Consider the following 16769-nt stretch of genomic DNA (forward strand, 5'->3'; position numbering starts at 1 on the left):
TCATCATTCATTTTTTGTCTTTTTATGATATTCTTATACCTTTCCCTGGCTTTTCTTAATTTGCTTATTGGTACTAACAAAGTTCTATCTTTGGTTCACTTTCTTGTTCTTCTGTTCTTCTGACTTTAACTCATCAGTATTTCTCTTTCTTTCTTTCTTTTTTTTTTTTTTAGGTCCAGTCTTATTCTGCTGCCCAGGCTGGAGTACAGTGGCATTGTCATAGCTCACTACAGCCTCAATCTCCTTGGATAAAGTGATAAACCCACCTCAGCCTCCCAAGTAGCTAGGACTATAGGCACATACCACCCTACATGGCCAATTTTTTATTTTAGTAGAGATAGGCTCTTGCTACCTTTTCCAGGCTGGTCTCAAACTCCTGACCTCAAAGTGATCCTCCTGCCTCAGCCTCCCAAAGTGCTAGGATTACAGGTGTGAACCATTGTACTTGACCCAGTCTTATTTGCTTTCATAATTTAATTTCCTTTTTTTTTTTTTTTGAGATGGAGTCTTACTCTGTTGCCTAGGCTGGAGGCTATCCCAGCTCACTGCAACCTTTGCCTTCTGGATTCAAGTGATTCTCTTGCCTCAGCCTCCCAAGTAACTGGGATTACAGTCTCCTGCCACCATGCCTGGCTAATTTTTGTATTTTTAATAGAGACGGGGTTTCACCATGTTGGCAAGACTGGTCTCGAACTCCTGACTTCAGGTGATCCACCCGCCTCAGCCTCCCAAAGTGTTGGGATTACAGGTGTGAGCTGCCACATCCGGCTGATTTAAACTAATTTCTATATGCTGATGATTCCTAAATCTTCCTGGGCCTGAACTTCAAAATACAGCCTTATATATGAAATACTGTCCACACAATTTGAACTAGATATCCCAGGGGCACCTGAAACTCTTCATGCCTCTCACTGTACTTCTCTTCCCCTCTATCTCCCAAGTTCTTCTCCTCTTTACACTCTTGTTTTAGAGGTGGTACACTTATCTCACCATTCATGAGTCATTTTTTTTTCTTTTTCCTGTTCACTCATATTTAAATTAAGAATCAGACCTGCCAGTTTTACCTTCTAAATATTTTTCTGCTTCAGGCCTTTATTCTTGAGAGTAGCCTCCTGTTTGGTCTTCTTGCTTACTGTCTCAAATCTATCTTTTCTATAGGTGATAGAATGAGTTATCTACAAAGGTTGTCTAGTCTTTAGATCTTTTGTCACCTACAGGATGAAGTCTGTCTTACAAAAGTATGCACAGCCTCTTGTTTCTTTGTGGCATCCATTTTTGCTCCTACCTCTCTAGTAGTTTATGCTCTAACAAGACCAACTTGCTTGTGGGTCTTTTATGTGCATGGTATTTTATGTCCTGCCACTGTACCATTTCTCATCTTGTCCTTTCTGCTTGGATGTTTTTCTCCAATTAAGTTAGTTAATTCTTGTCCATCATTTTAAAACATAGCTGTCATCTGTTATAAGAAGTCTTCCCTGATAGAAAGTAGGTACCCTTCTTCTGAGGTCCTTTAACATTCTTTCTCTAGCTCACTGTGCTATAATTAATTGTTTATATGTTTGTCTCCTCAAGTAAACCAAGCTTCACTGGGACTAAACTTATTTGAGGTCAGTACCATGTTTTTTTCATCTTTGAATTCTTGGAACTAGTACAGTGTCTGCCACGGAGTAGATCGGGACTCAACAAATGTTTATTGAATAAATAAACTGAATGGACTTGTCTTTTTAAATTGTAGCACAATTAATATACATTAAAATGCACAGCTCTTAAGTATTTAGCATGATAGGTTTTGATAGTTGTGTACACTTAGGTAACTCCCATTCTAAACGTGATATAGAATATTTTCATCACCCGAGAACGTTTTCTCCTGCTCTGTTTCTTCTGTGCCCACAGATTGTCTTTTTCTGATATCTGGCATCATGGATTCACTTTCCTGTAATTGGATATTATAAAAATGGAAACCTTATTTCTTCTGACGTCTTAGAAGTGTAACATAATGCTTTTGAGATTCATTCATATTTTTGTCTGTATTGATAGTTCATTTTTTATTGTTGAGTAGTAGTTCATGTTTGAATATACCATAATTTGTTTGGTCATTCTCCTTTTGATAGACAATAACCAGTTTTTGGTTATTATGAATAAGGCTTGGAACATTCATTTATAAGTATTTTTTGTGGGCATATGTTTTCATTTCTCTTAGAGGATATCTAGGAGTGAAATTGCTGGACCATGGGACAGATTTTTGTTTAACTTTATAGGAAATAGCCAAATGTTTATTTCCAAAGTGGGTGTGACATTTTATACTCCAACCAACAGTGTATGAGAGATCTGGTTTCTCCATTTCCTCACCAGTATTCTGTTTTCAGTCCTTTTGATTTTAGCTATTCATGCTGGTGTGAAATGGTATCTCATTGTGGTTTTAATGTGTATTTTCTTGATGACTAAAGATGTTGAGTACTTTTTAATGTGATTATTAGCTCTTAATAAAGTATCTATTTGAGTATTTTGTCCATTAAGAATTTGGATTGTTGTACCCATCACTGATAGACTAGATAAAGAAAATGTGGCCCATATACACCATGGAACACTATGCAGCCATAAAAAAGAATGAGTTCATGTCCTTTGCAGGGACATAGATGAAGCTGGAAACCATCATTCTCAGCAAACTAACATAGGAACAGAAAAACCAAACACCACGTGTTCTCACTCATAGGTGGGAGTTGAACAGTGAGAACACATGGACACAGAAAGGGGAACATCACACACCGAGGCCTATTGTGGGGCAGAGGGGGGAAGGGGAGGGAGAACATTAGGACAAATACCTAATGCATGTGAGGCTTAAAACCTACATGACGGGTTGATAGATGCAGCAAACCACCATGGCACATGTATTCCTATGTAACAAACCTGCACGTTCTACACATGTGTCCCAGAACTTACAGTAAAATAAAAAAAATAAAGAATAGATGGATGAAAGGAGAAAGAAAGGAAGAAAAGGAATAATCTAAGGTAAATATGGTAAAATGCTAATATTTTAAAAATCTAGGTGGTGTGAGCAGGAATTTTTAAAAATTATTTTTAATGTTTTTCCTGTAAGTAAAAATATTTCATATTAAAAGACAAAAAGAGATGAAAACGGATTTTCATCTCTTTTGTAATTATTGTGATTATGTGTTTTATATGTAATACATCATGTAATGATATATATCATACTAGATTATTAATATTACAAATATATACTTAGAAGATAGATACCATTTACATCAAGTTAATCAAGTGTAGAAGAAGTATGATTTTTTTCAACTTGTAATTATTTCCATAAAGGTTAATGTTTTTTACCCAACAACAACAATAACAAAAAGAAATTGGATTGTTGGACTTCTTAATGTTGATTTGTAGGAGTTGTTTATGTGTCCTAGATATGAGTCTTAAAATACATATGCTATGAATGTTTTTTTACAATCTGTGGCTTTTTAGTTTATTTTATTAATGGTATTTTTTGATAACTAAATATTTTTAATTTTGGTCAAATCAATTTTGTCAGGTTTTTTTTTTCTTTTCTAATGAGGGCTTTTTATGTCCTGTTCAAGAATTGTTGCTTACTTCAAGTTTGTGAAGATACTTTCTTATGCTTGCTTCCAGAAGCTGTAGGATATGGGTTTTATATTTAAGAATATAATCAAATTATGTTGGTTTGTGGAGTGGGAAAGAAGCAGGTATTATTTTTATTTTTATACAGATATTCAGGTATTTCAGTAACATTTGTAAAAAAATTTCTTTATTGGATTGACTTGGCATTTTGATTGAAAATCTGTTGACTGTATTTTGTGGGTCTATGCCTGGATTTTTTTTTTTGTATTATTCTAATTGACTGTCCTCATGCCAATATCACACTGTCTCGATTGATGAAGCTTTATGATAAGTACTGATAACAATTAGTGTGAGCCCTCATCTTTTCTTTCAGGTTAATTTGGGTATTCTTGAGCATTTGCATTTCCATATTAGTTCATTTTCATACTGCTGTGAAGAAATACCCGAGGCTGGGTAATTAATAAAGAAAAAGAGGTTTAATGGACTCACAGTTCCATATGGCTCGGGAGGCCCCACAAGCATGGCGGAAGGCGAAGGAGGAACAAAGGCACATCTTATATGGTGGCAGGCAACAGAGCATGTGCACAGGAACTGCCCTTTATAAAACAATCGGATCTCATGAGACTTAGTACTATCACGAGAATAGCATAGGAAAAACTCGCCTTCTTGATTCAATTACTTCCCACCGGGTCCCTCCTGTGACACATGGGGATTATGGGAGCTACAATTCAAGATGAGATTTGGGTGGGGACACAGCCAAATCATATCACATATGAATTTTAGGATCAGTTTGTCTATTTGCTGAAGAAAATCCTACTAGGACTTATGATAACTAGAAAATGGTGGCAGTGTAGTAAATAATTTCCAAAAATCTTTCCCCCAAAGTATACGGATAACTTCACACGTAAGCAAAATCTGTGTAAAGCGATGCTCTCAACCTTATGTGAGCACACAGAACGTGGAAACTATCAAAGACCTGTGAGTGAAAAGAAAAAGTTAAAAGCCAGCCCCATGGTTCCACACACTCCTATGCCAATCTTGTCCCACTTGTGGGACTTTGTTGATCCAAGGCAGACCTCAAAAACAAAAAACAAAAAACAAAAAAAAATCTATAGAAAAGCAGAGGAGAGATGCAAATGAAGTGACTGGAGGGTGGTAGGAATGACCACCAGAAAGATCAAATCGATGCTAAATGTGAAAAATAAAGAAACTTGGTATATTAGGAAGATATTTCAAAGTAAGGAGAGGTGCCAAATAAAGGGCCAGAGAGAAACAGATGAAAACAGTGGGTCAGGCATGCAACTTAAAATAGACACATGCCATATAAAGGAATTGGTGTGTGAATTAAAGGGATAGATTCTATTTAAATGGGTAAGTCTAATTTCAAAGAATAGCTATGATTTAAAGGGTTCAATTTTTGAAATGCATAGCTTCTGGGAGAGAAAAAAACAAAAAGGAAGGAAGGCATTTCCTTTGGCAATTGGAAAATAAAGACGAAAAGAAGGAAAGGGGAAAAATTAAGGCCCTGTGAGACAAAAGAGAACTACAAAAGTGGAGGATTCATAATACGCCCGCTAATGAAACCAACCACTTCATTAAAGTATATGGCATTGATTGGTAGGAAAGGGTGACATTGGACTAGAAATATTGTAAAACAGCCCAATGTCACAAAAATGAACAAAAATATATCTAAATCAGGAAACAAATTTGCACACAGACCGAGGAAAATTCTTTTCCTCCAAAACAACCGTGAACTATAACTCTAAGTTCATACTCCAACAGAATTAAATAAACAAGCATTTGGAAGTATGAAAAATCACTTGAGTCAGAAATTCAAAAACTGAAGGCAGAAGTGGACAATAATAAACGGGGACAAATGGGGGAAAAATGTTGATGGAGCTTTGGAAAGAAATGGAAGACGATATCAGAATTATTTTGGAAATAAAGAATACATTACAAGGTACCCAAGGGAATATGGACTAGAATGAAAATTTGATAAAGAGCATTGAAGAAAGAAAAACAACTATGAGAATTTAAAGAAAGAAGAAATGTCAGAGAGAAACTAGTTGAAGTGTAAGACTTAGTCAAGGAAGGAATAATATTTATTTTATTTGAGTCCCTAAGGGGAAAAAACCAAAACAAGTGAAAAGAGCTGATATCTAAAACTATAATTCAAGAAAACTTTCCAGATAGAAAAAGATGGAAATCCACACATTGAAAGTATGCCAAGTGCAATGAAAGATTAATCCATAGCAATTAACTGCAAGACATATCCCAGTAAAAATTATTAGATTATTAAGATAATGATAAAATCCTTAGGACCACCATGAAAAAAATTCAAATAAAAGCAAAAGAATTATAAGTAGCATCACGCTTTTCAAAACCAATATATAAAGCAAGGCAAAAATAGAGCAGCGTTCAAAGAAAAGTCAGTAGAAGTTCGAATTTGAGATTTTATATCTAGCCAAGCTGCTTTTTAAATATTAAGGCTATATAAAAATAGTTTTCATCATACCAGAACTTTTATGCATTAAGAAATAGAGCAACTGGCTTTCTGAAACAGAACCTTCAGGCGTTTGCAGGGACACATACATAGAAACATAGCAATAACAGGATACTGCATTATACTGCTTTTATTACTAGATAGATTTAAGTGGACAAAATATAAGGAGGTAGAAGATGTAAACAATATAGGCAATAAGGTTGATCTTCTGGGTATACTGTATATTGAATGCTATACCTTGATAAGAGAAAATACTCATTTTCTTAAGTGCATATGGCACATTCACAAAAACTGATTATATATTATGTTATAAGGAAAACATTAATAACTTCCATAAAGTAGAACTGTTATAAACACTCTGATTACAGTGCACTAAAACTAGGATTTACTAACAAAACCAAATACAAGCCCTTTCACCTAGAAATTAAAAAATTTGACTAAACAACTTTTTAAAAAGTATTTTAAAAAATTGTAAAAGGAGAAATACAATTAAATGTATTTAATTGTAAAAAAATGTAATGACAGTGAAGACACTTTATATCATAATTTATGTGGTGTATTTAAGCAGTGATTAGAGGAAAATTTATTTTACTACTTTTATTAATAAAATGGATAAATGATAAATGAACTAAATTTTCAGCTAAACTAAAAAAGAACGAGGTAAGTCAAAAAGAAAGGAAGAAAAATAATAACTATAAAAGCAGAAATTGATGAGCAAAAGAATAGAAAAAGAGTAACTCTAGCAAATAAGCCAAAATCCTGATGTTTTCTCTCCCTGGCCATGCAGTGGTTTTTTTTTTTTTTTTTTAGTTTTTGAGATGGAGTCTCGCTCTGTCGCCCAGGCTGGAGTGCAGTGGCGCGATCTCGGCTCACTGCAAGCTCCGCCTCCCGGGTTCACGACATTCTCCTGCGTCGGTCTACCAAGTAGCTGGGACTACAGGCGCCCGCCACTGCGCCCGGCTAATTTTTTGTGTTTTTAGTAGAGACGGGGTTTCACCGCATTAGCCAGGATGGTCTCGATCTCCTGACCTCGTGATCCGCCCGCCTCCGCCTTCCAAAGTACTGGGATTACAGGTGTGAGCCCCCGCCCTCGGCCAGTGGTTTTTAAAAAACGACTTTATTGAGTTATAAATCACAGAAAAAAATTCACCCCTTTGTTCAGTTCTGGCTGGTCGCAGTGGCTCACGCCTGTAATCCCAGCACTTTGGGAGGCTGAGGTGGGCGGATCACTTGAGGGAGCAGTTGGAGACCAGCCTGGCCAACACGGCAAAATCCCTTCTCTATTAAAAATACAAAAATTAGCCGGGCATGGTGGGATGCGCCTGTAGTCCCAGCTACTCCAGAGGCTGAGACAGGAGAATTGCTTGAACCCAGGAGGCACAGGTGCAGTGAGAGGAGATTGTGCCACTGCACCCCAGCCTGCGTGACAGAGGGCATCTCTGTCTCAAAAAATAAATAAATAAAAAATAAAGCATATAATTCAGTAGCTTTTCGTATATTCACACAGATATATAATCATCACTGCTATCTAATTCAAGAACATTTAACTCGATAATGCGTTGCCATCACTCCCCTTTCCTCCTAGACCCTGGCAACTTCTCATCTGCTTTCTGTCTCTATGGATTTTTTTATATGACATTTCATATAAGTGGAATCATACAAAGTGTGGCTTTTAAAGTTTGACCTCTTTCATTTAGCATAACATTTTTATGGTTCATTCATGTTGCTGCATGTATCAATCCTTCACTTATTTTTATGACAATAATATTCCAATTTATGGAAATAACACATTTTGTTTATATCCATTTATCAGATGAACAATCTTGGTGTTTTTGAAAAAGTTAACAAAATAGACAAACCATTAACTAACTTATTGAAAGAAAAAAAGTATAACTATGTAAAATAAGAAATAACAAGAAGAAGACATCTTTGAAACAATACATTAAAAATAACTTGATTAAAAAATGGGCAAAGGACCTGAATAAACTCTTCCCTGAAGAAGTCATAAAAATGGCTAAGAGGTGTATGAAAAGGTGCTCAAGATCACAAATGATCAGGGACGTGCAAATTGAAACCACTATGATGTATCACCTCACACCTATAAGGACGGCTATTATCAAAAAAGATACGAGAGAGCAAATGTTGGCAGGGATGTGGAGAAACACCCTAGTACACTGTTGATGGGAATGTACATTGGTACAGCCCTTATGGAAAACAGTATGGAAGCTCTTAAAGAAATTAAAAATAGAACTACAATACGACCTAGCAATCCCTATGCTGGGTATATAACCAAAGAAGATGAAATCACTACCTCATAAAGATACTTTCCCTTCCAAGTTTATTGCAGTATTAGTCACAGTAGCCAAGCTATGGAAACAATCTAAATGTCCATCAATGGAAAAATGGATAAAGAAAATGTGGTATATACAGTTGATCTTGAACAGTACGGATTTGAACTGTGTGAGTTAACATATACATGGATTTTTCTTTCATTTCTGCCATGCCACCACTGAGACAGCAAGACCCACCCCTCCTCTTCCTCCTCATCCTCAGCCTACTCAACGTAAAGACAATGAGGATGAAGACCTTAATGATGATCTGTTTCCACATAATGAACAGTAAATATGTTTTCTCTTCCATATGGCTTTTGTAACATTTTATTGTAAGAATATAGTACATTATACATACACAAAATATGTATTAGTTGACTATGTTATTGGTAAGGCTTCTGGTCAGCAGTGGGCTATTAGTAGTTAAGTTTTTAGGGAGCCAGAATTTATACTCAGATTTTCAACTGTGCAGGGGTTGGTGCTGCTAACACCCGAGTTCAAGGTCACTTGTATATACAATGGAATATAATTCAGCCTTTAGAAAGGAGGAGATCCTGCCATTTCTCACCCATGAATGAACCTATAGGATGTTATGCTAAGTGAAATAAGCCAGACACAGAAAGAAAAGTATTATATGATCTTACTTATGTGTGGAATATTATAAATAAAAAAAGAGCTCAAATATAGAGATAGAATGAAACAGTGGTTACCACAGGCAGTGGGGAGGGTAGAGGAAATGGGGAGATGTGGATACAAGGACACAAAATAGCAGACATGTAGGACAAAAAAGTTGAGAGATGTACAACATGAGGACTAAAGTTACTAAAATTAGAGATTTTTGTTAAATAAGTAGATTTTAGCTGCCCTTGTTGCACACAAAAAGTAACTGTGAGACGATTGATACATTAATAAACTTCACTGTGGTAACTATTTTACTGTCTATAGGTATCCTGTAACATCATGTTGTAAACCTCGAATATACACACAAAATTTTTTTTTAAAATGTCATGAGACACTTTGCAAATACTTCTAAAAACCTATATGAAATGGGTAATTTTCTGGGAAAGTACAGATGACCAAAGTAGCCCCTATTAGAGTTAGAAAGCTTAAACAGACCGATGTTATAGAAGAAATAGAGAAAATTAAGGGAGAGATTACTCCATAAAAGCACCCAGGGGCAAATGGTCTCACAGAGGAATTCTATAAAACCTTCCTATACCGTATACTGTCATTCATCACTTTATGGGGTATATTCTAGAAATGTGTTCTCAGGCAATTTTTGTCATTGTGGGAGCATCATAGAGTGTTCTTACACAAACCTTAATGGTATTGCCGACTACATGCATAGGCTATATGGCATAGCCTGTTGCTCCTGGGCTACCAACCTGTACAGCATTTTATCATACTGTATACTGTGGGCAGTTGTAACACAACTTAGTATGGTATACATATTTATGTATTTAAACATATTTGTATATTTAAAAATGTGTAAACATAGAAAAGATACAGTATTTTAATCTTAGAGGACCACAGTCATATATGTATCTGTCATTGACCAAAATGTTATGTGGAGTGTGACTGTATTGAAAACTTTTTTTTCTTAAGTGCAAATAGCTGTAATACCCACTTTAAATCTTTATTATTTTCAGCATCAGGTTCATCTTGGGATCAGACAGATTTGATTGATTTTATTTTTTCTTCAGAATGTGTTCCATTTTTTCATTCTTTGTATGTTGGGTAATTTTGAATTTTGTACTGCGTATTAATAGTGTTAAATTGTAGAGATTTTTCTTCTCTTGTTTTCCACTGGTGATTATTGTTTCCTGTGTTATTAAAGGTACTTTTTTTTGTGGGGAGGCTGGGTTTGAACTGTAGTTTCTTATCCTATGCAGCAGCTCCATTCTTTTTTCAAATCTTTTGTCTTTAGCTGGGATGTTTGGAGTCTGTTTCGCACTTGTCATTTGGAGGTCAGTCAGGTGTAGGTAGACAGAGTTTGATGATCCCCTCTCTACGTCTTTCCTTTGCCTGATCTCTCCACACTGTTCAGTGCTCCTGGTTTACCCACTTTCCTTTTCTGTATAATAAGAAGGGCCACCGTCACTCTGTGTAATTTGTATTTTCTTATTTATAGACTTTAACCAATAAGGTTCACTGAAAGTATTCATTCAGGAAGAGATAATGAATCAAGGCATTTAAAGTTGAATAGAAGAAATGTCCTTCATAGATTCTAAACTAAGGGCTTTTTCAAAATAATGTTTTTTGTTTAATTAAATCAATGCTTCTCAAGTAATTACTGGAATTTGTAGTGGATGTATTTATTTCCAGTGGCTGTGGTAACAAATTACCACAAGCTGGGTGGCTTAAAACAATTGAAATTTATTCACTTAACAGTTCTGGAGATCAGAATTCTGAAATCAAAATGTCTATGGAGCTGTTCTCCCTGCAGAGGCTCTAGGGGAGAATCAGTAACTTACCCCTTCCAGCTTCTATGGTTGCTGACATTCCTTGGCTTGAGGCATCATCATTCCAGTTTCTGCCTCCAGCTTCATATGGCCTTTTACTTTTCTGTGTGTCACTTTACTCTGTGTGTTTGTTTTTAAACTCCCTCTGCCTCTCTCCTATAAAAGCACTTGTCATAGGACTTAGGGCCTGCCTGTATTATCTAGTATGATTTTCTTATTTCAGAGTTCTTAATTTAATTACTTCTGTAAAGACTCTCTCTAAATAAAGTAACATTCACAGATTCCCAGGCATTAGCACATGAGCGTATCTTTTTGTGGGCCACCATTCAGGCTACTATGAAGAGGTATGGGGGATGTAGTCAAATTATGTTTTCTAAGTTAATATAGGGGCCAAGGGAAAACTCTCCCTTCTCCCTCTGAAGGTTTGCTGAAAATCAGCTGAAGAAAGGCCGATTAATAGCAGAGACATACAAAATTTATTTTATCGTGCATAGCACAAGGGAATTACAAGAGAATGATGGTTTATACAATAGTGCAGTGGGGGTACAGATGCTTATATACTCTTCACAGAGGAGAGACAGATGTGGATGATTTTAAGGGGGATAGTAAATGATTTTTAGGGGAATTCAGTGGGCTTGGAGAGCATACAATGTCCTGAGACAAAGCCTTGTGGGCCCACAGAGAAGACAATGGTTCTGTTCAGGTGTATTGACAGACTTCAGTCTTTATTCCTGCAGTATGAGTTAATGAAAACTCAAGGAAGGGACCAGTAGTAATTTTCTTCTTTGAAGAGTCTGGAGTTTAAGCAGATAAGGGAGTATCAGAGTAAAGCTTCTTCTAGTATCTGCCAGTCTCCAAGGGCCTTTAATTAAAAATAATCAGCATACCAGGGTGCCATATTTTGGGGTGAAATTTCCTGGTCTCCTTCAATAGAAAAAAAAATCTAATTTATTTGCAGCATTTCTATTTCAAAAATGTAAGCAACGCTAAGCACTTTGTATTTAAGATGCACTTTAAAGAAATGGAAATGAGAATTACTAATTTGTATTTATCAGCTAACATATATATGGAACTATTTCGCTTTTTTGACAAAAAATTATTTGTTTAGTATTTACCTGTTTAATGTAGTGACACATTTAAATGGCTGCCCTTTTTAATTGTAATATTGTGCTTTTTATATGCCTCTTTCATTTTTTCAATTCGTTTTAATGTACAGGAAATTGTTATGTTACTAGATTGTAAGACATGATTGCATATACTAGAAACAAATAGGTATTTGTCTTAATTGCCTATGATATTTGAAGTAGATTTTCATTTTAAGATTTTGAATGACATCAAATTTTAAATGTAAATTTTAAAATGACTGATTTTTCTCTGTACAATATAACTTTAAACTTTATTGCTTACTAGCTCTTTCTTGACATTATTTTAAATTCTGACATAAATGGCAGATTGAACAAAAATGATAGCAATTCATTTTGCATTAGAAATTCTGTTCCAGGCAGAAACAGTTGTACAGTCTAATGGAATAACTTATTTTCTTATTGATAAAAAACTTTCAATTGTAAAACTGAAAGATTTAAACAAAATAAATAATAAAAAGTATTTCCTTCTTTCTGATACTTTTCTTTAGTTCTCAGTGAACTCCATGTGAGTAGCCTGCTAGAAATATGTAGTCAGGCTTACCAATAAGGAATCATATACACTTCTGACTATTAGCTCTAGCCTTTGAAGAAATTCCCTTTATCATTAGACAAATTTTATTCTCTTTCTTTCTCATTAGAATCCATATTTTTGAATATCATTATGTTTTGAAAATATTTTATAGAATAAACAAGAGCACCATGTTTAAGAGGGAAGAAAACTAATACTTACTTAGCACCTACTGTATTCCAAGCATATGCTAGATATTACATGCTGTCTCCTCATTTTTTCTTAGAAAAACTCTGTAGATCAGTATTTTCAGGATTGTCGTTTTTGGTAGGGGGAAACTGAGGCACAGAAAGATTAAGTAAATTGACTAGGGTCCCACACATATTAAAAGGTAAGTCTTAGATTTTCATCCAGTTTTCACTAAAAAGTGATAGTCTCTCCAGCTACTCATGAAAATGCCTTCCAATTTTTATAATACCTTACATTTATAAATAGCATTTGTTATGTAAACTTAACCAAGTATGTGATCATCTCGGGGTTAATTTTGGAAGGCCTCACCTTGAGAAACCCTCGGCATGGACTTTGTAGGCATCAATGCTATGAGTGCAGTAGTCAGTGTAGTGTTTAGGGCAGTAGGCTTCATGTAAGCCTTTTGACCTGATGTAATAAATATAGCCACTACCTTTGTGCTGAGAAAAAGAGGACAGAAATATTAAGTAATCTCACATCTTAAAATCTGATTTATTAAAAATAATCCCAGTTCTGCTTCTGAATTAATGTATGAAAATATAGAATTAGAGGAAGGCTGTAAATTATAACCTCAATGAAAGTAAAAAGATCTAGGCCTTCATTTTATACTTTTAAATTTATGTGAAGTCATGGTTTACAAAGATGAATAACAACATAGTTAGGTTACCATTGCCACTATACTTTGTAATATATTAATTATGGGATTTCAAGGGAATTATTTACAAATTTTTACTTGCTCAGCTGTTACAATTTTTTAAATACCAAATAAGCATTCTAGGTTTAATGCCTTCATGGATTGGTTTATGTATGGGAAAAATATTTTAATATTTTGAATATGAGTCATCAAAATAGAAGTTTGTTATTTATTACTTGTCTTCTTATGATTATTTTAAAATTCTCATGTTTTGTTTTGATGTCAGAGAAAAGCAATTACTGAAATAATGTTGAAAATACTTTTTGTAACTATTCTACAGCAGAAAAACATTAGTCTGTAATAATTTATGTGTGCTTTATTTTTATAAAATCATTTATTTCCAAAGGATATAGATGTAGAAGCGATGGGAAGAGAAAATTGTTTCAATACATCTACTGGTGAGGTATCTCTTGAATGCTTATGAAATGAGTTTTTTTTAAAAACCCTGAGTGATCTTTATATCAAACACAAATTCAAAATTTTAATAGTCTATTTTATTTTCTTTGTTATCCCTATTCTCCAACAAAAAACAAATGTCAGGAACCTTTAAGCTAGTTTAGTGTATCTTCAGGGTCTTAGCTTCAACAGGAGTATAATATTTTACTTGTGAAACAAGGTTGTCATCTAGTGGTGCTTTCAAGTAGTACAGCTTTCACAATTAGCTACCTGATAGTCTTCAGCTTTTTAAAGGAGTTGCTTAACAAAAAACTATCTAGGTTTAACTTTTCAGAGTTTAAACACTTTTGAATACTGTTAAATTAGATATAAACTTACAAAGAATTTTCCCTAAAATTTTTTTAAATTTCTATCTCAATTTTTAAAATAATTTTTTTTTGTTTGGCTACTGAAATACTGGTATTGGACCAGAGTGGATGTTAACCATGATGTATATCAAGGCATTTCATATTGTTTTACATCATCAGAAGTTGTTTATTTAGAAGAAGATTCTTAAATAGTGTTAAGTAATTAAAAAATTTTTTTTCGCATATTAATCCTTTCACCAGCCTGAGCAACAAAGCAAGACTCTTATCTTTACAAAAAAAAAAAAAAAAAAAGGTGGAAGTAATGTATATTTGTGATTGCAAAGAAATCATAAAAACTAAAAACCGGAAAAGTAGTGCATTTTAATAGATAGTTTATTAATGAGTAAAATAAATCTTGTATTAAAAATAGTTTACTACATTAAGATTAACACTACATGCTGGTATTTAGAAATACTTTAAATAATATGTACCTTTATTTATCTGATCCATTTACATATAAGCCACAGAGAAAATTAAATTTTTAAGCTAGCATTGATTCAAGTCCTTGTTTAATTGTTGGAATACAGATTGTGGTATTCAATTTGGGATAGGAAGTGGCTACTTTGCCTAGACAAGAAAAGAAAATGTGGTAATATTAATAGAAGAGATACTTGGTTGTTAAGGGTAGCAAAATAAAAGACCTCTTTTTTCATTTTCCACCATTTTTTGTAGTACTCACTCTTCTGAATTACGTTTTGTAGAATTCTGATACTTCTGTTTGTTATGCTTAATAGAGCTTTTGCCATGGAATTCATGGATTCATTCAACTAACTGCTGGTGTTCCATCTTGTATTCTCATCTGCAGTCCTTTCAATATATCTGTAAGCTGTATTGAATATATTGATTTTATTTTTACCAGGTTATCTGAAGAAAATCTTGTGCCCCAATTCTTACTAACATTTTTACCTTACTAATCTTGTTACTCATTATGGCAAAATACTGTATTTTCCCAAGTTATATTCATAAACAAGAACTTGCAAGCCATTTCCTTCTGCCCTAGAGGAGGGAATCGGCAAGTTAATTCTTCCAGTGTCTCTGGCTAGGTGTGGTATATTAAGAGTCTATAAGAATAATAGATAAAACAATTTTTTGGCAGGTGTATTACAATTAGTTTACACTGTGGAGACAGAAACAGGATAGGCAGAGTGAACAGAGATCTTCTTATGGGTAAATTTTTAAAAATATCTTTACAACATTAAAGTTTTGGGAATTTGTAGTAGGTCAGGAACTTCCATATTTGCTGAGATCAAAAATATCCTTTAATAGAAGTTTTTTTTTAAAATTATCTTTTATGTTTTTTTCCCTCTCTTGTCCCACCTTAGCTTGGGTAATTGGGAATTAGTTATCTTTATTTTCTTTGTGGCTAAGGAAGAGTTAATTTATCAAACTCCCATTTTGGTATTTTGATATCATATGTGGGGGCTAGTAACCTCAGTGTGGTAGCAAATAATCAGGTATAGGTTAGAGACCCCAAAAACTGCATGAAACCATTTGATTTGGGTTTTTATTCAGGGGCAATTAAGAACACCATTTACCAGTCACTGTCCAGATATCTTCTTATTTTTTTTGACATAGTCCCTATCCATTTGTGAAGAATGTTTTCACTCTTGGTTTTCTCATTGGCATTTTAAAGACTTTTCATGTGTCATCAGCCTAGTTTATATCAATGTGCAATAATTCTGTATTTGATTATTTTAGGAATAATAATAATCAAAATCAATATTTTACGTTGCAGTTCAGATTTGAATGAGCATTCATTATTTCAATGGGTGGCAGTGGGTAAAAGAGAATAAAACTTTGTGTTTGCTTTTATGGCTCACTTTCTGGCCAATTAAAACATTCCTCCTCCTTAAAAATATAAGTAGTCCTCGAAGTCTGAAGTAAGCATGGGTTCTTTAGATGTCCAGTTTGTAAAATATTTACATCAATGACCAGACTGAATGATTTGATACTTTTTAGTGTGATGTAAACAACTCACCAGAGAACCGTTTGTTACAGGCGTAATTGTGTTCTTTGCTCTCCTGGTGTGTACAAAGTGACCTAAAAGATACTTGGTTCTTTTCTTGCTTGGAAAAGAAGTTGGCTATGAATGTTATACTATTTGAAGTACACTTATGGCACAACACTGTATGTCAAAGACAACTTGGAAGTGAACAGGAGCAAATAATTTAAATAAACTAATACGTTTAGTAAGTACAAAGCACATGTACCACATACAGGCTGAGCCCTGTTTTGTTTGGTTTACAGAAATCTAAAAGCTAAAAATCAAATCTGACACAGTAACTGCTTTACCAATCCTCGTGCAGACATGGCTGCCCTCTTTAGTTCAGTCAGCTGATCTGTAGTTTGCCTTGCTCCTTTTCATTATCTGTACATCATAGCCAGTAAGTAAGTTAGATTCACCGATTTTACCTGCTTTCAAAGAAATGGATCAAAAGAAAATTGGCCCTCTTCTTTCCTTACTGATGGTAAAGGGTGGTAATG

The 16769-nt window shown here is 34.4% G+C and overlaps 1 protein-coding gene across 10 annotated transcripts in view; it reads left to right on the top strand.

The window, feature by feature from the left end:
* The window catches only part of TDRD3 (tudor domain containing 3), a 198876-nt gene that overhangs the window by 19752 nt on the left and 162355 nt on the right, over positions 1-16769 (top strand). The window contains exon 1 of one of the 10 annotated variants that reach the window (XM_077973773.1): positions 8609-8712. The exons of 8 other annotated variants lie outside the window; for them this stretch is intronic. The gene's annotated coding sequence lies outside the window, so the exon portion shown is untranslated. Of the gene's footprint in view, positions 1-8608; positions 8713-16769 lie in introns of those variants that run through there. One more of the 10 variants, XM_077973772.1, reaches the window with a different exon arrangement.

This window comes from Macaca mulatta, chromosome 17 (assembly GCF_049350105.2).
Source record: "Macaca mulatta isolate MMU2019108-1 chromosome 17, T2T-MMU8v2.0, whole genome shotgun sequence".
NCBI classification, from domain to species: domain Eukaryota; kingdom Metazoa; phylum Chordata; class Mammalia; order Primates; family Cercopithecidae; genus Macaca; species Macaca mulatta.